This window comes from Bos indicus x Bos taurus, chromosome 3 (assembly GCF_003369695.1).
Source record: "Bos indicus x Bos taurus breed Angus x Brahman F1 hybrid chromosome 3, Bos_hybrid_MaternalHap_v2.0, whole genome shotgun sequence".
Taxonomy (NCBI): domain Eukaryota; kingdom Metazoa; phylum Chordata; class Mammalia; order Artiodactyla; family Bovidae; genus Bos; species Bos indicus x Bos taurus.
This window is the reverse complement of record NC_040078.1, coordinates 36,390,246-36,413,176: the sequence shown is the minus strand read 5'-3', so window position 1 is coordinate 36,413,176 and position 22,931 is coordinate 36,390,246. Positions and strand designations below refer to the sequence as shown.

General features: G+C 40.0%; 1 protein-coding gene across 10 annotated transcripts in view; it reads left to right on the top strand.

The window, feature by feature from the left end:
• The first annotated feature begins 17,438 nt into the window (after positions 1–17,438).
• The window catches only part of NTNG1 (netrin G1), a 369,174-nt gene continuing 363,681 nt past the window's right edge, over positions 17,439–22,931 (top strand). For 7 of the 10 annotated variants that reach the window (XM_027536358.1, XM_027536355.1, XM_027536354.1 and 4 more), the window contains exon 1: positions 18,549–18,639. The gene's annotated coding sequence lies outside the window, so the exon portion shown is untranslated. Of the gene's footprint in view, positions 17,524–18,537; positions 18,640–18,858; positions 18,949–22,931 lie in introns of those variants that run through there. The other 3 variants (XM_027536349.1, XM_027536357.1, XM_027536350.1) reach the window with 3 other exon arrangements.

The window sequence follows — 22,931 nt, the reverse complement described above, 5'->3', positions numbered from 1 at the left end:
GGAAAACATGCTTTTTAACAGTTTTTGAAAAACCACTGGTCAGAGAGTCTAGAATATGTTCACTATGGAAAGATATAACATTAGTTTCCCCTTAATTATTTATCATGTGAAACTAAATAGTTTTAAAAAGTGAGAAACTAAACTTTTTAAAAAGTGAGAAACTCAGGGCAGGAAAAAAAATTAAATATTTGAAAAGAAAGAAAACGAATTAGATTGACATGCAAGTGAGAAGATCCAAACAGTAGAAACAATCTAAAATTTTTTAAACAAATTGCATTTATTTAAAAAATAATTTCACTATTATAATTGATATATGATTTGATGTGGTTCAGGTAAGTGGTGATTCTTCTGCTTGGCTACGAAATATGCAGTTTCTGTGCTGATGTCATAAAAGGTACTGTTTGGCCACTGAAACAAGACCCAAAATAATCTCATATAATTAATGAGCACAGCATTCCAGAGTTCATACAGTGGTCTATTATATCAGAGAGCCAAGACCATTTATCTGCCTTCTCTGCAGCCCTCAACACTGTCTTCCACATCAGGGTTCATGGTGGTTACTCTAGCTCCTACCTTCACATCTTCATTCCAAAAGGAAGGAGAAAAGGGGAAAATAGGACAGAGGTTCCTTCCCTTTAAAGCTATTTCCTGGAAGTTTTACATACTGTTTAAGTGAGACTAGGAAATGTCCTTAGCTTAAATTCTATTACGGGGATAGAAAAGAAGACAGGTAATGGGGACAACGAGCTACAGAAGCTTGACCTGCTGTCCATGATGTGGATCTTAATGGGGCAATTTGAAAATTACTCTGTCAGAGGCTATTTCAAGTTGTAAAATATTCACAAATGTTATAGGACATACTCATTTACTACTGAGCAGGACACACTCCAGATGTGCACACTGACAGAGAAATGTGATAAGACTAGTCAGACTTAGAACAAAGAGATGACCCTCGTGGGTCCTTGCAAATGAGCTATGGCATCAGCCTTTTGCTTTGTTTCTCTGTGACCTGTAAAAACTAATAAGCTGTAAAGATCAACAAAGATTTTCTAATAAGTAAGACTGTCACTTATTTTTTAAACTTACTACATGATGCTTTTTTAAGAAGAAAACAAGTACTCATCTCAAATCTTTATTTTGATTTGAATGCAATGGTAAATGCAATACTGATTTTTGCGTAGCACATACTAAAGGTTTATACAGTCGTATTACACTTTATAAATGATCCATTATGAGCATAAATATTACACTTACAAATGTTCCACATATCTTTAAACAATCCAAAGCAACTAAATGTTATATAATATATTCTCTGATTGATTTGCCTCAAATATTTATGTTAAAAAACAACATTGTTATCAGCACAGGCTATTTAACTTAATCCTTTCCGTAAGGATTGTGGTATGAGTTGTATATTATCTTCATTATATCCATAAAGAATAGGATGAAGTCACTTGTCAAGACCACACAGGTCTTAAGTAGAAGAGTTGGGGATCAGATCACAGATGCCTCCAAAGACAGTGATGTCCCCTATAAGAGCCCCAAATCTAAACCTATCTCCTAAAGGCTATCCTGGAATATTTTAAGGCCATTAAAAGTCTTCATATCATGCTTATAACCAGTGAAAGAAAATTAAAATGAGATGTGGCTCTAACTACAGAACTGTCACCTCCTCCTTTCCCTCTCTTGACACCTCTTAATCACTTAGGATAAACACCACCCCTCCCCCCTACCTTTTAACATATTGTGGTGACAAATTAACTTAATCAGAAAGCTCTGGCAAAGTGTAAAACTTGTTGCAAGGTTTTTTTCACTTTTCTTGTACACATTATTAATCTAGGGCTAGAGAACATTAGTTCAGGTCCTGAACGGATATCTGAAAAAGAATTTATTGAATTTAGAACTATATTAGTTGATGTTCCATTGAATGCAATTCCTCTTTTATTTTCAATTTTAAATCAATAAAGTCTTTGGATGTTTATGCTATTCTGTAATATATTTCTGGATGGCAGAGTTGAGGGTGAGAAAATATTTCATTTACGTGTTCCTAGAATAGATGCAGAAAAACCTTTAATTTCTGCTTCTAAGTTCTGTAAGAACCAACTGATTCTGAAATGACAAATGGTCAAGTTAATTATACATTTTATTTTTGTGTTAAGATTATATTGTTTAAAGCTAGCCTATCAGAATTACTAGAGTAATATAATTAATTTGTAGCAAATACCTTTGCATATAACAAAGTCAATGATTTTTATTTATGAATTGAAATAACAAGTAGGCTTTATTGTTTACATTACAAAACCGTTGACTGTTGCTGCCCTTTACTGGTTTGCAGTGGTACCACAAATCATAACTCATGGTTTGTTGTCAAAGGTTTAAAGGTCTCCACATGTTATGCATCATTCCAAAATCACATGTTTGTGAAGAACAGCCAGGAAGTCATCTGAAATAACTTTTCTTTGACCCCAGGGCTCATAGAAGTGGTTCAGTACTTACCGAGTATTGTCATTTCCCACTTGAAGGTAGATTTATCAGAATTTCCTGTGTCTTCTTTCAATATTACCTTACATATACAAGTGATCATCTGTGTCCTCAGTGAGTAGAGGTCAATGAGGAGAGATTTTCACTGATTTTCATATAACTCTAATAAATGACATATAATTAAGAGATGAGAGTGAAGCAAACATTATAAATCATGATAAATATGTAATGGCACCACATCAAATGCATACTATAATGACACTGAAAAAATTTCCCACTGTCTCAAAACAACTTTTAAGAGCATTACCAGTTGGTATGTGTGTATCTGCATTCTCAATCGTGTCCGACTCTTTGTGAAGCCAGGAACTGTAGCCCACCAGGCTCCTCTGTCCATGGAATTTTCCAGGCAAGAATACTAGAGTGGGTAGCCATTTCCTCCTCCAGGGGGTTATTCCAACCCAGGAATCAAACACATGTCTTCTGCATTGGCAAGAGGATTCTTTACCACTGCATCACCTGGGAAGCATCTTAATTTGTGTTTTTGATCATAATGTTGCTTTGCAGCACCTCTACAGCTACTGATTATTTATTTGCTAGTTATTCAGAAGTTGTTCATTCTTGGCCACATATACAAATGATATTTAGTGTTTCCCACCACCCCAAATTTTACAATTTTGGTACAACTGGACTAGGGACAATTAAGGCTTCCAATTTGACCTTAGTTAATTCCAAAGAAAGGCAATGCCAAAGAATGCTCAAACTACCGCACAATTGCACTCATCTCACACGCTAGTAAAGTAATGCTCAAAATTCTCCAAGTCAGGCTTCAGCAATATGTGAACCATGAACTTCCAGATGTTCAAGCTGGTTTTAGAAAAGGCAGAGGAACCAGAGATCAAATTGCCAACATCCTCTGGATCATGGAAAAAGCAAGAGAGTTCCAAAAAAACATCTATTTCTGCTTTATTGACTATGCCAACGCCTTTGACTGTGTGGATCACAATAAACTGTGGAAAATTCTGAAAAAGATGGGAATACCAGACCACCTGATCTGCCTCTTGAGAAATTTGTATGCAGGTCAGGAAGCAACAGTTAGAACTGGACATGGAACAACAGACTGGTTCCAAATAGGAAAAGGAGTTCGTCAAGTCTGTATATTGTCACCCTGTTTATTTAACTATATGCAGAGTACATCATGAGAAACGCTGGACTGGAAGAAACACAAGCTGGAATCAAGATTGCCAGGAGAAATATCAATAACCTCAGATATGCAGATGACACCACCCTTATGGCAGAAAGTGAAGAGGACTAAAAAGCCTCTTGATGAAAGTGAAAGAGGAGAGTGAAAAAGTTGGCTTAAAGCTCAACATTCAGAAAACGAAGATCATGGCATCCGGTCCCACCACTTCATGGGAAATAGATGGGATGTGGAAATAGATGTTTAGTGGAAACAGTGTCAGACTTTATTTTTCTGGGATCCAAAATCACTGCAGATGGTGAATGCAGCCATGAAATTAAAAGACCCTTACTCCTTGGAAGGAAAGTTATGACCAACCTAGATAGCATATTCAAAAGCAGAGACATTACTTTGCCAACAAAGGTCCATCTAGTCAAGGCTATGGTTTTTCCTGTGGTCATGTATGGATGTGAGAGCTGGACTGTGAAGAAGGCTGAGCGCCGAAGAATTGATGCTTTTGAGCTGTGGTGTTGGAGAAGACTCTTGAGAGTCACTTGGACTGCAAGGAGATCCAACCAGTCCATTCTGAAGGAGATCAGCCCTGGGATTTCTTTGGAAGGAATGATGCTAAAGCTGAAACTCCAGTACTTTGGCCACCTCATGTGAAGAGTTGACTCACTGGAAAAGACTCTGATGCTGGGAGGGATTGGGGACAAGAGGAGAAGGGGACGACAGAGGATGAGACGGCTAGATGGCATCACTGACTCAACGGACGTGAGTCTCAGTGAACTCCGGGATTTGGTGATGGACAGGGAGGCCTGGCGTGCTGCAATTCATGGGGTCACAAAGAGTCGGTCACAACTGGGCGACTGATCTGATCTGATTTGATGATGTTGTGGCTTCCAGGCTCTGTGGTACTCAGGCTCAGCAGCTTGCCAGCACCAAAGTGTTCCAGTCTCATTCTTTAGCATTTTTATAAAGATGTGCAACAAAACCAAGAATCTCATCCAAATTCCCGTGGTTTGAATTCTGTACTGAACAAGGGACAGAAATGTAGTTTGTAGAGTTTGCAAATAAGTGGTTATGTGACATCCTAAGTGAGAAAATGAGATTCATTTTTGCTAAAACAAATACAATTGCACTGTATCCCACGCCTTTCCCAGAGGTGCTCAAGATAATCAATTGAAGTCTTGAATTAAAGTGCTTTTTCCGTGAAACATTTTTTCCTCACTATTCATATCTTTGGCAAAGATGTTGCAAAAAAAAAAAAAATGTTATTTAATTACATCATAGTGTCTTTTGAGGACTCTCAGGAAAAATCCATGCTGGTCTTATTACAAAGAACAGTTATACTTTTCCTATATACCTAGTTGTTTTTTTTTTTAATCTAGTAGATATTATTAATTAAACTGTAAGTTTTTTTTCTTTTTTATTGTCCACTAGTAAGCTTTGGGAGAAATGTGTGGTTCATGGACATTATGATGGGCATCTTAAGCCTTATTTCTCATTACATTTGGTCTCTGCTCCCTTTTCAGGGTCATATTTTATATATTCTTGTAAGTGATCTGAAACCCTTTCTGAAATACAGTGGCAGCACAATTAAAAAAGAAGCAAAGGAGTTTTGAAGAAACTTCCCATAAAAATATAGAAATGAAATTTCCATACAAAAATCAATGCTATTAATAAAAAATAATAATACTGGCTGACATCAAGTGTCAAGAAGATTGTTTTCCATGTCGAAAAATATATAACATTTTCCCCTAAAGACTTAAACAGTACAAATGCATTAAGCCTTGAAGAGTTACACAAACATAAATTAATGTGATTTGCTATAAGTTTCCATAAGATTTTCAAAGCAATATCTTAAATCTCTAGCCATGCAGGGTATCTTTCAATATGTCAAGGAGGCTAGTTGTTTGCTCTTCCCACAAATATCTCCTTCCTCCTTAACTCTCTGCTCAATATCATCTTCTCTGTGAGGTCTATACTGACCACTCTATTTTGGAATGCAACTTGCCCTTAGTGTATCACTCTTAATCCCTAATACCCTGTTCTACATTTTCTTGTTTCCATATATTATCCTCTTTCAAACAGGTGGATATTTTACTTGTTCATTATGTTCGTTGGTATATCCTTTATCCTTCAACTAGAATGTAAAGTTCATGAATTCTGTCTTTTTTTGTTTACCACTGAATCCCAAGCTCCTAGAACAATGCCCATATTATGCACTCAATAAGGTTTTTTTTTGAATGAAGAAAAGGTAAGTGCATTTTGAACACTTAAAGAATGTTGAAATTATAAATGTTTTATAGGACTTCTCATTCTCATCTAATTTAAAAGAATTATTTAGCTTAAAATTATGTTTGTATAAATAAATTCTGTCAGAAAGTTCACCATTTCCTCACGTATCTATTTTTTTTTTCATGTCAACAAGTACCAGTTCAATCGCTCAGTCATGTCCAACTCTTTGCAACCCTGTAGACTATAGCAGGCCAGGCTTCCCTGTCCATCACCAATTCCCAGAGCCTGCTCAAACTCATGTCCATGAAGTCAGTGATGCCATCCAACCATCTCATCCTTGTCGTCCCCTTCTCTTCCAGCCCTCAATCTTTCCCAGCATCAGGTCTTTTCCAATGAGTCAGTTCTTCACATCAGGTGGCCAAAGTATTGGAGCTTCAGCTTCAGCATCAGTCCTTCCAATGAATACTCAGGACTGATTTCCTTTAGGATTGACTGGTTTGATCTCCTTTGAGTCCAAGGCACTTTCAAAAGTCTTCTACGCCACAGTTCAAAAGCATCAATTCTTTGCCGTCAGCTTTCTTTATGGTCCAACTCTCACATCAATACATGACTACTAGAAAAACAATACCTTTGACTAGACGGGCCTTTGTTGGCAAAGTAATGTTTCTGCTTTTTAATATGCTGTCTAGGTTGGTCGTAACTTTTCTTCCAAGGAGCAAGCGTCTTTTAATTTCATGGTTGCAGTCACCATCTGCAGTGATTCTGGAGCCCAGGAAAATAGAGTCTGTCACTGTTTCCATTGTTTCCCCATCTATTTGCCATGAAGTGATGGGGCCAGAGGAGAAGGCAATGGCACCCCACTCCAGTACTGTTGCCTGGAAAATCCCATGGATGGAGGAGCCTGGTAGGCTGCAGTCCATGGGGTCGCTAAAAGTCGGACACGACTGAGCGATTTCACTTTCACTTTCCACTTTCATGCATTGGAGAAGGAAATGGCAACCCACTCCAGTGTTCTTGCCTGGAGAATCCCATGGACGGAGAAGCCTGGTAGGCTGCAATCCATGGGGTCGCACAGAGTCGGACATGACTGAAGTGACTTAGCAGCAGCAGCAGATGGGGCCAGATGCCATGATCTTAGTTTTCTGAATGCTGAGTTTTAAAACAGCTTTTTCACTCTCCTCTTTCACCTTCATTAAGAGGCTCTTTAGTTCCTCTTCACTTTCTGTCATAAGGTGTTATCTGCATATTTGAAGTTATTGATATTTTTCCTGGAGATCTTAATTCCAGCTTGTGCTTCCTCCAGCTCACCATTTCTCATGATGTACTCTGCATATAAGTTAAATAAACAGGGTGACAATATACTGCCTTGACGTACTCCTTTCCCAATTTGGAACTGTCCCAGTCTGTTGTTCCATGTCCAGTTCTAACTGGTACTTCTTGACCCGCATACAGATTTCTCAGGAGGCAGGTAAGGTGGCCTGGTATTCAACAAGTACCATTTTAGTATAAGTCCCTGTCATTGAGGAGGGCATGACAACCCACTCCAGTATTCTTGCCTGGAGAATCCCACATGGACAGAGGAGCCTGGTGAGCTACAGTCCATGGGGTCACAAAGAGCCAAATACAACTCTACGTTGCCTAACTGGCTTCATGCAGTAGCCTCCCATTTTCTTTCTCTGCTTCTAATAATCTCTGAACTTGGGTTTGTTATGAATATAACTTCGAGAAAAATTAATTTAAAAAATACCACATTATTCATGAATTTCCTTTGCTCAGAACTCTTCATTATTCCACATTTCTTAGATAAATTTCAAATTCTTCACTTTGAAATTCAAGGAGCAATGGCCGTATTTCTATTGATATACTTTTCCAAACGTATGCCCACAGTTTCCTAGCATGATACCTTAACTTGAGTGGCTTTGCATCCCCACAGTATCCTGAAAGTGAACTGACTTCTGGGCTCCCCTGCCTTTGTTCTCTTTCCTGCTGAAACTCTCTCCATCACTTATCTACTCAAACCCTAAAAGGTCTTCCTTCCTTCTCCCTCCTCCTTCAGGGGGACACTCCCTCATCTTTGAAGACCCATTGTATTCATTTTCCAGTCAGTTGTAAAAATTTGTTTTTCAGTTTTAAACCTTACACGGTGTTATATTGTTATAAAATCCTTAAGTAAAAATTGTCTTAAGCATAAAAATTATAGCTTATATGCCTATATATTCCAAAGTATTTAGCACAGTATTAGAAGTGGTATAAATGGTCCCCAAAATACTTATTTACTGAGTAAATTTAAGAATTTATGCTGACATACTAACAATGGAAGGGTCAATACTATAATATGGGAAGTAAATAATTAATATTTGAAAGTGTTTTTTAAACCCAATATCATATTTATTCTTCACAGCAATGCTATAAGATACTCAGCATTATTCCCATTTTTTACAGCTGAGGAAAGAGAGGCTCAGAAAGATTAAGCCTATTACCTAAGGTCAAGCAATGAATTCTGAGCTTTGAGGATTTACCAGTGTATCACATTACATTTCATAATGACTTTAACTTGAACACACAGAAAATACACGAATATATATAAAATGTACACATTCTTATGTATAGTTTGATACGCTTTTAATATAAATTGTTTTGGAAGTTTTACCTTTATGGAAGTCTGATTATAATAATTCACAAGGGCATTTTATATAGATATATTAGTGAGTTCTGGTAAAGAAAACCCAATACAGAGATGACCCAGAGGGATGGTACGGGGAGGGAGGTGGGAGGGGGGTTCAGGATGGGGAACACGTGTACACCCATAGTGGTTTCATTTTGATGTATGGCAAAACCAATACAATATTGTAAAATAATTGGCCTCCAATTAAAATAAATAAATTTAAATTAAAAAAAAAGAAAACCCAATAGTCACTGACTAATTCTGAAAAAACTCAGCCAGAATATAAAGTTTAAATGCTTTTAACACCTCATGACTAGACCTTATGGTAGATCTCAGAGAAATGGTGTTTACAAATCAAATAATTCACTTTTAGGGGAGATTTATGATAGCTTATAGTTAATACGTATGTTCCAGAAGTTGGGCCTTAGCACATTTACAAATTAACTGTATTATGTGGCAAATGCTTGATTTCTTCCTTTCTTAAAAATGCTATTTCAAGTTCCCAGACCTTCATTCTATCTGATCTTTTAGGGAATCAAACATATATCCCACTTAATTCTAATATACAGAAATTTATATACAACTTTGAGAAATCAGAGATCCTTTTCTGTTATCCAAGAAGGTGACGAGTACACTTCTTTTTGTATCAGCTTTCATTTAAATTAATCCCAACCTCAAAGCAAGACTCAAAATTCAAAAGCTAGAAGAAACCTCAGAATGTAATATACTTAAATAAGAATCGCTTGTGGAGGTGCTGATTCAGAAACCTGCTTTTTAGCCAGCCCCCAAAGCCATGGATGTCCATAAACCCCAATCTGAGAATTTAAATTCATCTAACTCAACTTCCTTATTTACAATTAGGTAGTTAAGGCCTAGAGAAGTGAGATCACTTATGCAAAATCACCTAGCAGGAAAGTGTCTTAATGAGGTCTCAGTTGGCTCTTAGTCAGTACACTATCACTAGATTTTCTTAAAAAAAAAAAAAAAATTATCTGAAGGATCCAAACATATAATGATTTTAAACTAAATCTGTATTTAAGTCAGTCTCAGATTTTCTGTTGCTGAAAGTCTGGGGGTTCTGCTTTTCATTGCTTAAAAGAGCTATGAGCATTCAGCTCTCCTTGACTATCAATCAATTCTTAATATGAGGACAATTGCAACATCTTAACAGTAATATATATACCATGATATATGCTAACTGACAGTCTAGCTCTCTCTTTATTGCAAACTCAGCCTTCAGACAAGTGGGGGCAGATATAGTTTCAGGGAAACAGCTAAGGAGAGAAGTAGTTTCCCAAGTCTCATTTTACATAGATATCAAGAAAACTAAGGTTTATAAATGCAGAAGGCAGCTGGGAGTGTGTGGGGAGGAGAGCAGGTGAAAGACAAAACCAGATCATTATTTTTCCCTTATCACAATACATCTCTTGACGTTTTGGCCATAAACAGTTAAAAAGCTTCACCATCTTCATGTCCCCATCTTCACCGAACAATTAAAAAAAAATCTGAATTTTGCTTTGATTTAGAGAAGTACTGGTTACTAGAAACATCTATTTTTTTCTGTTCCTTTCTATTATGCATACTGCTTTTAAATCTCTGGAATTTTTGCAACTTTTTCTGCCTTGTTTTATTTTGTTCTCTGCTTCTTTTTGACAAGTAGTTATTCTCCAATGAAAACCTGAAGCACACTTATCAGACATTAAAGAATCTGCTTGCAATGTCGGAGACCCGAGTTTGATCCCTGGGTTGGGAAGATCCCCTGGAGAAGGGAATGTCTACACACTCCAGTGTTCTTGCCTGGAAAAGTCCATGGACAGAGGAGCCTAGAGGGCTACACAGTCCATGGGGTTGCAAATAGTCAGACATGACTGAGCGACTAACACTTTCATTTTTCTTCCTCCACTTATATAGCAAAAATGTAAACCATGGTGGAATGATTGAAGACTGGGTCTTTTATCTAATGCTTAATTGGTGTCTATAATTACTAATTACTCAACGCTTCATTATTCATGTGTGGCTTATCCCTGGTTAAACGTTTAACCTTGGGTTTCCTGGTCACCAGTCTGCTCTGCAACCACATTCTCCTGCTGTCTGTGCTTACTCAGGGAAATCCAACTAATTTTAATACCACCTAAGCACAAAAGCTCATTAGGAAGGTATAGCTCCTGCCGAAATAAGGCTTATAATGTATTCAAAAGCAAATATGTAAGTTCTACAAATTATTTGCTGTTTTCAGTTACTTAACACAGATTACTTAGAACTGAATGGGCAGCATCTGATCCTATTAGGCTGAGACCTAAAGCTGCCATTTTTGTAGGTCAATAATGGTAAATTTTTAACATGTTCATATGTCTCAACCTAAATAGCATAGGATATGTTCTTTCTCTTGATTTTCTCTTGTATTGCTCTCAATTCTTATTATAGATTTTCCATGTCAAAAGCTCATAAGCATTCACTACAAAGGCCATCCATATGGAGCTGTGAGCTGCACTCATACCAAACTACTTGGAAGTGCCAAAACATGCCTGATAGTATTAGGCCTCTGACTTTGTTCCCCCTGCTTCCTGGTCAGAAGGCCTTTTGCTCCTTTGTCTGCTGGATGAATGCCTACTCATCTTTTGAGATGTAGGTCATGTACCCCTTCATTAGCTTTTCCCAGGATTCACCAAGGAATATCAGACACTGTTTCCTTTGGGGTTTACCTGCTCGCTGTGAGTTTTAATCTCAGCTCCCATGGTAGTATTACACTGTTTGTTTACAAGTCCGTCTTCTCTAACAGAATATAAACTATAGGAAAGAACTGCCTTATTCATCTTGTTATTTCTAATGTCGTTCCTAATATAGAGGAGTTGTTCAATTCTTGTTTAAGAATAAGGAAAAAGGAAGGGGGAGGGGAACAAGAAATAATTTCTATGATATCATAAGAATCTTATGATTGTGCTATTTTCTATGGGATTTCAAAGTCTGGAGAACCGACTATTGAGTTTCTTTCTGGCTTATTGAAGTAAGAAGAGAATTCACAATACCTCTGATTTCATTCTTCTCTATTACACATTGAGGCAGGATTTAAGAGAATTAGTCATCTACCTTACGGGAGACAGTGTTCTTGCCAAAGGAGATGTCAGCCCACTGGGACATAAAGGCCGCCTGGCACAAACCCATCTTCCTCACTGGAAACTAACCCAGCTTATCTCCATTGCCTCTGTTCAGCATAGATGCTAACCTATGAAAGCCATTGAGCCAATAAAAACAGCAGTCAAGGCCATCATTTCAGAACAGTAAACCTCAAACTAAACTCAAAAGCAGAAGTTAAGAAAAGCAGGGAGAAACATATGGGTAGAATACAACTCAAACTAATGGTGCCCTGTAATCTTAGACTTCTCTTCTGTGTCTGCTATTTTTCTGTTCTTGGACAATGTTTTATCATGGATATTCTCATTGCAGTGGTTAATTCACCAGATTTTAGCTCAGCCCCTATTGCAACATACCTCACATTTACAGTATAAGAACCTCTTACAGAGACTCTTAAACAAGAGCCTGGGCTCTATTGTAGTATTGGCCAATGGCCTGACAGAGATCTTGGAAACCCTGTACCATCATCTTAAATGTATGCATCTTTGCCCCATCCTGGATATAAAACAAATGCCCAGACTTGACCATTATTACTATATTTCTCTTAAGCAACCTCTAGTGCAATATTCAGTCAGTCAGTTCAATCGCTCAGTTGAGTCCGACTCTTTGCGACCCCATGAATCGCAGCACTCCAGGACCCCCTGTCCATCACCAACTCCTGGAGTTCACTCAAACTCATGTGCATTGAGTCGATGATGCCATCCAGCCATCTCATCCTCTGTCGTCCCCTCCTCTTCCTGCCTCCAATCCCTCCCAGCATCAGGGTCTTTTCAAATGAGTCAACTCTTCGCATAAGATGGCCAAAGTATTGGAGTTTCAGCCTTAGCATCAGTCCTTCCAATGAACACCCAGGACTGATCCCCTTTAGGATGGACTGGTTGGATCTCCTTGCAGTCCAAGGGACTCTCAAGAGTCTTTTCCAACACCACAATTCAAAAGCATCAATTCTTTGGCGCTCAGCTTTCTTCACAGTCCAATTCTCATATCCATACATGACCACTGGAAAAAGTGTAATATTAAAGATGCACATTACAGCTAGTCTAACTCTCTTATCCCACATAATAGTAAAGCATGAGAGACAGTATGAGAGTTTTACACTTCCTCTAGCACCTAGCAGGTTGTGTGGCTTCCATTAACATTTATTAAATTTAAAGAAAGAACCACCAGAAAGATCTTTAAATTAGGCAAGGGGTATTACTCAGTCTGGGCTTCCCAGGAGGCTCTAGTAGTAAAGAACACACCTGTCAATGCAAGAGACAGAAGGTTTGGATCCCTGGGTAGGAAGGATCCCCTGGAGGAGGACATGGCAACCCACTTAAGTATTCTTGCCTGAAGAATCCCATGAACAGAGGAGCCTGGCAGGCTACAGTCCATGGGGTTGTGAAGAGTTGGACATGACTGAAGCGACTCAGCATGCACACACACAGTCTTCCTTCATATATTTTTCTTCTCCATTTGAAAAGGCTGCTGCTTTTGCTCTTGGAGAATAACTGAAAACATAAAAATTATATTTGAGGAAATTGACACAGCTGTTAACTTTTTAGAGTGAACCTTTTCAGCCGACACACTAGATTAATTGTGGGATCTCCTTTTCTCAAAAAATAAGTTAATGATCTTAGACAAACCAGGCACGCGCACACACACACACACACACACACTACAAGTTTATGGATGCTTACTGAGTTTGTTCAGACCATAACATTATCCAAACCCATTGCTCAGATCCCTCTTTATGTAGCCTTGGAAAAAAAGATAAACTGTTAAACAAATATTGACTATGTGTTTTGAGTCTCAAAAAGAAAAATTAAATAGGTCAAAAAAGAGCCAGGTGTCATGATCTTGACAGATTTTACTGGTTGGATAAAAAAACCTAGTGTCACCGTGCTCTAAAAGCATAAAAATCAAGATGTGATTTCTATTGGCTTCTTATGGGTGAGGTAGGTTAAATTAGGAACGCTATTCACAGGTCATAAAGTTGGAATAGAAAAGATATATGAAATGTTTATTTGACAAAAAAAAATTTTGTGCTTTCTTTTGGAAAAAATACCAAAACCCACATTTTGTTAAATTTTTTCATGTTAATCACAGAAGCTAATTTTTATTATTTTCAAACTATTTTACACAGTGCCATATATTAGAAAGCACATGGATGCTAAGGGTCCTGTTCTTTGTATCAGTCATTGACTATCAGTGGCTTGTACAATCTGCTCTTCTTCATGTTCTAGAATCAGTAACACAGTCAGTATATGTATTTTCTTATATTAAAGCCATATGTCCTTTGGTCTGCTATCAGTCTTCAGAAGAACAAAATGAGGTTATTGATCTACCAGTGTTGGGTATGCTTGATATTTGGATAATTTGGGCTTGTAAGTTTAAAATTTCCAGAAAAGTGTGCTTGATACACCTATAACAGCAGGAAAATGCCAATATAGTCAGTGATGGAGCCCATACCAGATGCTTAGGACTTATGAGAGGTTTAAATGTCAAAATATTTAAGCAGTAAAAAATCATGTTAGGTAAGGAACTTCAAAACCTGTCGAAACGACACTGCTAATGACTCTGTAATAAAGCATGTCCCTGAGCACAGAGTGGAGACAAGAAAGAGCTAAAGGTTTTATAACTACTAGGAAGGATGTTTCTACTGGAACACAAGCAGCAGTTAAGAAAGCATCTATCACACAGTACACAGTTGGCCAAATAGGACTTGTCCCTTATTTGGATATTTCAGACATCTAAATTTTATTTTAATATGCTGCTAAGTCATGTCAGCCGTGTCGGACTATGTGCGACCCCATAGACAACAGCCCACCAGGCTCCTGTCCCTGGGATTCTCCAGGCAACAACACTGGAGTGGGTTGCCATTTTCTTCTCCAGTGCATCAAAGTGAAAAGTGAAAGTGAAGTCACTCAGTCGTGTCCGACTCCTAGCAACCCCATGGACTGTAGCCTACTAGGCTCCTCCGTCCATGGGATTTCCCAGGCAAGAGTACTGGAGTGGGTTGCCATTGCCTTCTCCATTAGTTTAATATAGTAGGAATTAATTCTTGTTACCAAGAAGACTATTACTGAGTTCTGGGAATGGAAAAAAATTATTTGCACCTGCGAGAAACATTTCTCTGGTACCTACTTTATGTCAATTACTTTATTTATAGAAAGACACATATCTTTTTGGACCAGATACATTGCAAAAAGCTTCAATACTTTGGCCACCTGAGGTGAAGAGCCAACTCATTGGAAAAGACCCTGATGCTGGGAAAGATTGAGGGCAGAAGGAGAAGGGGCAACAGAGAATGAGATGGTTGGATGGCATCACCAACTCAATGGACATGAGTTTGAGCAAACTCTGGGAGACAGTGAAGGACATGGAAGCCTGGCGTGTTGCAGTCCATGGGGCTACAAAGAGCTGGACATGACTGAATGACTGAACAATGAACAACATCGCAATTATGCTGCCACTGCCAGTTTGTCATGTTGATGCTGCAAGTATTTAAACAACCCCGTTAAATCTCTAAAAAGAAGGTTTTCAAGCAGGTTTTAATAACCTAGAAAAATGAACAATAGAGACCCAACAGAATTACAAATAGATGAAAATCTAAGTTGAAGAAGAATGAGGAATGCATGGAAACCAGCCAGAGATCTGAAGTCAGAGAATTGAAAGATCAAATAATTCTCCTCTAAAGGGAGTGAAAGAAGAGTTGAAAGTTTAAGTAAAAAAATAAAAAATCATTCTTTCAAAGAAAGTTAAATACATATATATTTAATGTATATAGACATACATGTGTATATATATGCATGCATACACACGTACAAGTGGAAGAAGCAGAGGATGCTGGAGAAAAGATGCCAAGAAAATAGCTAGGTAAATTTCTGATTGCTCTTTATTTAATTATGTAAATAAATATGCATAGGTATGTTCAGGAAAGCTGGTTTAAAATATAAATTCACAGTATCTCTTTTTAAGAAGGTATTTCAAATCCACCCAAAACTTTTTTTTTTTTTAAGAAAATGTCCTTCCCCCCAATCCCTACTAGAGGAGGGATCACGATCTGGAGGAGAAAGGGTTTTAACATTGAAAGTCTCCTTGAGGATTCAAATTTCCTGCTCAGAGTTTATTTGACTTGTTTAGTTGGTAATTTACTGAATCTGAGAAGATCAGAGCAGATGTTTGAGAGAAAAATTCACCTCTGGAAGACTATTACTCTTGGAGTGGGAGAAGCTATACTTACCTGGAGAGGGTCCCCCGTTCCAATATTGGACTTATTTGGGACTGATGTCTTCCTCCAAGTCAAAGAGACCCTGGAAATGTGGAAAGATATAGTATAGGAAGAGGGGGAAGGAGGTTAGTTCTGAGTCTTTGACAGCTGAAAAAGGAGCTTTCTCCAGGTTGGGAGCCAATATCACAAAGATCTTGGTATATCCTAGAAGAGAATCTCCTAATCTCTGGACAGATTTCTTTATTTTTACTGGAGAAACACCTAAAATGATCAAACAAAACTGAGAATGGAAACTCAGAAGGAGTTTTTTTTTTGGCTTGAGAGAAAAGGGCAGGAGGAAAATGTAAGGATGAGAGCTGTGCGTATCTCAGTGCTCAGGCCAGAAGGCCACTGAGACTTGAGAGAGCTCCTGTGGGTGCTATTTCTCAGGGTGTACTGGCTTCTCAGAAGGGTCGAGGCTCTGGTAGCCCAAGAGGGAGGGTTAGGTGGTGAGTGGCATCTCCCTATAATCAGTATATTTAGATTCTGGAGAAGCTTGGGTAGAGAGCTGGCAAAGGGTCACTGTCTAAGAATGCCTTTGAGGAGTTCACCCCTGCAGTAACTCCTTTCTTCAGTGCTTGAAAGTGGAAGTGGGAAGGAGGGAAGCAAGGAAGTCACAGATTCCTGAACTGGAGGGAGTCAGCTGAGAGAGGATTCACCTCTCAGGATGGCCTCTCAGGTGTTAGAGGGTCTAGGGTAAGGGTGCTTGGAATTCCTGCCTCCTTTCTGGCTTCTCAGGGCCAAGAAGGATCCTTTACAGGCTCAGTTCAACAAGCTTCTCCCCTGTGCACCCTTCTGCCACACCACCCCTAGTCAGCACTCTCTGCCCTCAGCTCCGTGCTTCCATTGTGAGGCATGAAGCCAGTGACCAAGTGTTCACAACCGCCATTTCTTATCCTCTGCTTTGTCTTTAACAAACTTGAGTTCAACTTCTCTCCCGCCCACTGAACTTGGCCCAAAACTGAAGCAAACACTAAAATGCAGAACATGCTTTTTTGTCAGTTTATCCCCCAAATCGGTGTACCACAAAGACACAATTCTTATCAAACCAGCTGGTTTCACCTCTCATCTGACCAGCTTTCCCTACTGCTTATTCCCTTTACCACACAGAAGCCCGTTTCTGTTTGATTTTGAGATGCTTACAGATTTGTGAGATCAGAGCTTTCCCCCCGCCCTGTTGCAATAGTCTTTTTAATTAAAATCTCTCCCTATGTAAGTAAGTGGATCCCCACCCTCCCCCTTGACGTTAATGTTTAGCTATGAATGAGATCCCGGGTAAGTCTGAGCCCCCACTGGCGAGGGAAAGAAGGCTTGGAGCGGGGGCATTTGTCTTTCTCTTCAGAGTGTTGAAGAGGCCAGCAAAGCACAGCTCTGTCTTCAACTTTCCGAAGAAGAATGAATTTCTAAATAAAGAAGTTCGAGGCTTGCGCTGCAGGGGCCGCTGGCTGGGCAAGGGAATAGGTGGTTGAAAAACACCACTGAGATCACAGCTAGGAGTGAGGGGTGTGCTTAGGGAAGGTTTTCTAGAGAAGAGCCAGGAGTGAGGGATGGGACGGGCGCGGGCATGAGTGGAAGGTACGTGAAGAGATACTGGAAATCGCGCTCGGGTGGGCGAGCTAAGGGTGGGGGAGGTGAAGGGTGGTCGCTGAGCCTCAGTACTCCGAGGTCCTGGAGCGGCGGCAGCGGCGGTTAGAGCGAGCGGGACGGAGTTAGGACCGCTCGGAGCGCCCAGGTCTCGAGGTAGTATAAGGTTTGCAATCCTTCCACTTGCTGGCAGTTGCAGAAGATCTGCTTTTAAGTGAAACGTACATGCCACCCCTCCAAGGGCTGCAGTTTCCCCCGGCTTGCTTCTTTCTTTCTCTTCTCCGGCCCTTGAGCTCACTCTTTAATTTGTACGCGCCCCTAAGTTTGCAGAGAGCTCGCTGCCGGCTCGGAGCAGGGTCCGGCCAGGCGCCGCGGGCGGGGGCGGGGAGCCCGGGAACCGCAATCCAGAAGCATCGCGGGCCATGTATATTTCATCAAATGGACTTTGGGTGCGTCGCGTCTCGCAGCCATCAACGCTATGTGCAGTGACATTTCTGACTTGAGTGGAGGAATGCGCGAAGGAAGCCCGGACGAAATTGGTACTAGAGGATCTTCTTGGCGCCAATGCTAATTGTCCTGATTTATGTCCCTTTTGAGTAAGCTCAACGTCTTCGTCTGAAATAAAATGAAAGCTGTGCCAAGCGGAGTAGAACCACCGGACCGCTGGTTCTGATCCCCGGGAAATCAGGAAGTCGTCCTGCAGCATAAAAAAAAAAAAAAAAATAGGGAAAAAAAAGAAAGAAAGAAAGAAAGAAAAAAAAAAAACCACCCTCAGTAAAGTTTAAGGCGAGAAGTGGCAGAAGCACTGGCGCGAGGAGGCGCGGAGGAGACCCGGCAAGCAGAGGACTGGGCTGGCAAGACCTCCCGAAGGCTGCGATTTCATTATTAATATCACTATATTTTTGGAGGGAGAGGCACCTTTCTCATCTTCCCTTCCTCTCCGCCCACCCCTATTCCCTCCCCCTCATCTACCTGTCAAAGTCACTGATCTTTTGCATTTCGGAAGAGGACGTCAACGGGAAGGAATTCCCCCTCTCGGCTAGGGCTCCGAGAGGGGGCGACGTGCAGGAGGCTGCCCCCCCCCCTCCTCCGGGGCCAGAGGCGAAGGTAATTAAGCGGCGGGGACTGGCGGGCGGGCGCGGGGTTCTGCGTCCGTGGGGTCCTCTCGGCCACGAGCCCGGCGCAACCGGGACCTCGGGGTGCGGCGGCCGGGCCGCGGCGCTCGGGTCCACACCCCCAGCTCTCCCGCTTCGCCCGCGCCTCGGAGATGGCTCGGCGGTAAGAGCCGCCGCCCGCCCAGCGCCGCCCGGGGTTCCGCTGCTGCGGCCGCCGCCCGAGGCGCACCAGGCTGGGCTCGGCCGCCGCCCCGCGCCGTCGGCTGGGCTCCAGCCCGGCGCCTAGCGAACGGGCCCCACGGTGAGTGCCGCTGGCTTCCCGCTCCTGCAGCGACCCGCGCGTCTTCCCTTTGCCCCTCTCCCCCTGGTTTCCTCCTTCCCTCCCCTCGACTCCCCCTCCCCGCCACCCCCGCCCCACACAGCGCAGTCCACAGGCGGGAGGGAAGGCTCCGGGTGGGCGAGGAACTTTGTGAAGCGCCTTGAGGAGGCAGCGCGCAGAACCTCTGAGCGCACACAGCCCGCACACTCTCACACCCACACACGTCTTCCTGGTGTGCGCCCCGGGCAGGTTACGAGTCTGTGTGTTGTACTCAGTGCCTGGGCGCGGGGTCCGTGCTTCCATCGACCGACTCACAGACACACAGCTCGCTCCCCACTGTCTGTCTGTCGCTCGCTGTCTCTCTCTCTCTCTCTCACACACACACACACACCTGACCACACATAAAGCATCGGAGGGTTCTTTTTTCTTTATTTTCTTTCTTTATTTGCCAGTTGTCCTTGCTTGGGGAAAAAAACTTGCCCTCTTGACGGCCCTGTGAAGCTGGTGGCCACACTGAGCTTTTGAAGTTCCTTTCTTTTAATCTCCTTTATTGGTGCGAGATTAAAGCATTACTATCCCATGTTGTGCAGCTGGGGAGAAGGGAAAATTGATAGAGGGAAAGACTTGGTATAGGAATGTTGTTTGGAATATTTTCTCAGATTCTTTACTGGCATTGCATTAATCAGTTGATGGATTCGGCTAGGGACATTGAATTGCTCTCCTGTATGGATCTGTGGATGTCTATATATAATACAAATAATACTGAGTATTATTGGGCCCAAAATAACCAATTAAGTGATTCATACACAGGAAAACTTAGATAAAAAAAGAAACTGCGCCCTCTGCTGTTTGTTTTAGTAACATCACTTTAGAGACTCCTCCCCCCACCTTTTTCTTTTCTTTTTTCTTTTCGAGAAATCCACTTAGGAGGCTGTCATTTTACAGGGGAGGGGAGGAAAATTCCTAGTGGAGATTTTAAGCAACTTTGTTTTGAAAAGTTGGAGATTGCGTTTCCACCCTCACATCAGGTACAGATTCCCAGAGTGTAGAGGCTTTTGTTTTCCACCTCCTCCCCCATTCTTCCCAGGGAATGGTAATGGAACCACTCGTTATCATAACAGTTTGTCAGTCTTTGGAATGGAAAATTCTGAGTAAGATTCAGAATTCCACTAAACATATGGTGTATCTGGCCGTGGATTTGCTTTAGAAATAAGGCCCTATTTTATGACTGAAAATACTGAAAGTTTTATTTTACAGAATTGGGGGGGAAATAGAAAAATCTTGTAACAAAATCATTTATTCAGATATAGCTAATGGTTCAGCTTGTTAGAAAAAAGTTATCCAGAAATTCCCTTTTTCACAGTAGGGGCAACCTTTTTCTGATTTGTCTAGTCCTTGAGGTCATCTCTAACCTTTGGGGAATTAACAATTGCAGGTTTCATAAAAGTATTTTGAACTGCCACTTTGAATGCCTTAAATTCCCCTCACCCCCTTTCTCTTTGGCAAAGGAAGATCAGCTCAATAACTGTTTCAAGAATCTTTTGGAAGACAAGTAACTTTTAAGTTTTTCTTTAGGATGAAATTTGGTTCTTTGCATGTGGATTAGCATGCAAAGAAAAAAAATGCAAGTGTTTCATACAGAAGGTTGTTCTAGTTTACATACATAAGGGATATATCTCCTATTTTTTTCCGGGTGCCATGAAATAAGATCTCTTTCACCACTGAAGACCAACATAAGGGAATTCAAAATTCCATATAGTTGGCTATTAATTTGGCGATACTTCCTATTGTGAAAATTTAAAAAGGTGATCCTAACATTTTGTAAGAAAACAGTTGATGTTGATTTTATGTGCACATAAAGCTGTTTTTCCTAGTGATATTTTTGTTTTGTCAGCTTTCACTGGATGTATGTGTTTCAGGTTAGCTTTTTAAAAGGAGGCTAATATATTTTTTCTGTTTCCTTTTGTATGTTTGTAAGTGGTGCATTTGCCTGTCTTTGCCTCTGTTATTATTCTGAAAAACAAACAAACAAACAAATCATATACTAATTTGAAAAAGTTAAACCATTACACACTTAGTTGATAAATTTTCTAACTGTAGTAAAGATTTGGAGAGTTTTAGAAGTTACAAAAACAACAAGTCAATTGGAAAGAAAATTTTGTACAACTCAGAAAATTAATTATATGTTAACAGAAAAATGTGTGTGTATGAATTATAAGTCAGTAAGAGATTTAGTGTACTTTTAAAAACAGTTTTATCTTCAGAATCCAGATTTTTGTTTCAAAACTTTAGGTGGGTGTAGACTTTCTCAAATGTGTACTTGAAACCTTGGATTTCTGAACTTCCCTACAAGACAATGAAAGATTTGTTGTTCTACATTAATAAAACAGCATATTTATTCTAGACTTAACTGATTATGAAATAATTTTATGTATTATTCCATCCCTAAACAGCCTGCAAAATATATGCTTTCTAATTTCCCTAATCATTATTCTCTTGGTGAAAGCAGAGATCTTTCAAATACTAAGGTGTGCTATTTAGTTTTATTAAGAATCTCTTGATAGGCAGTTGCTCATAATACCCAATCAAGTATGAGTAAAATATGCCAATGATGTTGCAGTACATGTAAAATTTCTTTATCTTGAAAGACAGTTAACAAAAGGATAGAAGCAAATGTCTCCCATTAAGATGACTAGAATATGCTTTCTTCACAACACATAAATAAATGCAGAGAGCATTTAATATATGTTAAATATCCCATTTAGTCAGTCTCATTATGACAGTGTTGGAAGCTGCTAATTTTGATATGTTATGGAATTTGGGTATGTCTTTATCTCCTTGTATGTTTCACTCAATGGAATATGATTATAGTCAATGTTCTTTTTGTTCCTTCCCATTCAGAAACATGCATATTTATAAAATTCCTAATGTCTATGAGGAATGAGTCAATAGCTGTCTATTTCAGGTGCCCCTGAGAGCTGAGTATTTATGGAATAAATAGCCTACTATCACCACCCCCACCTCCTCGTGAGATTATGTAATAGAATGGATACTGAGAGCCAGCTAGAGTTAGTGGATTTACTGTCAATGTTTTCCTCTTTGTTGATGAAACTGGCAGTTGTTTTTAGAGTATAATTGTCTGTAGTTTTGATCATTATTACTTCCATGTAATATTTAGGAGGCTTCTTTTCTAATGAAAGAAAAGACCTGTGAAATGACTTCTACAAGGTGGAAGGGAATTAGCTACAGAATCCTGGGAAAAGATGTGTTCCTTGTATGCAAAGCCATTTTATAGCTCATTTTAGTCCAGATCAGTAACATCTATCAACTTGAGGGCATGACATAACTTTATATTTTCATATTGGCTTTGCAAATTTATATACCAGTCAGAGGTCTGTGGAGTACTCATGGCATATTAATGGGTATTTCTATCAAAGAGGACTTCCTAATGTTTTAGTGCACAGGTAGAGATGATGGCACTGTTCGATTACAGTGAGTTCCCAGGGTTCACAAAGTTAAGAACTAGAAATGGGACTGTGCAGAGCTCTTCTGAAGCTGCTCACATTTAGGTGAGCACTTGAGACACATTCAAAGTCCACGTTACTTGGCAATTAGTTCAGTTATGGGCAAGAAGGAATTGGTTTGGTATATTAAATCCCCAGATATGTCATTGACTGTCCTCATAATCGTTTTGCCTGGCTATTTGCTGTAATGACCTAGCTTTGAAGATGCTATTGGTGATTTTAACCTAGTTGAAAGCACAGCCAGATGGGAACTGGTGCCGTTAGGTAATAGAGGTTAAGAGGTAAATCATGTTCTATTTTAAAATCATTTTATTTTCTTTGAAAACTCCTTAATTATACTTTAATAGAAAATTCCTGATTTTGACAGGGGCTTCTTTTCCATTGTGTGGCATGGAAGTTCATAGATTTATTAGTTTCTTACTGATTTTAAAGTAAGAGGAT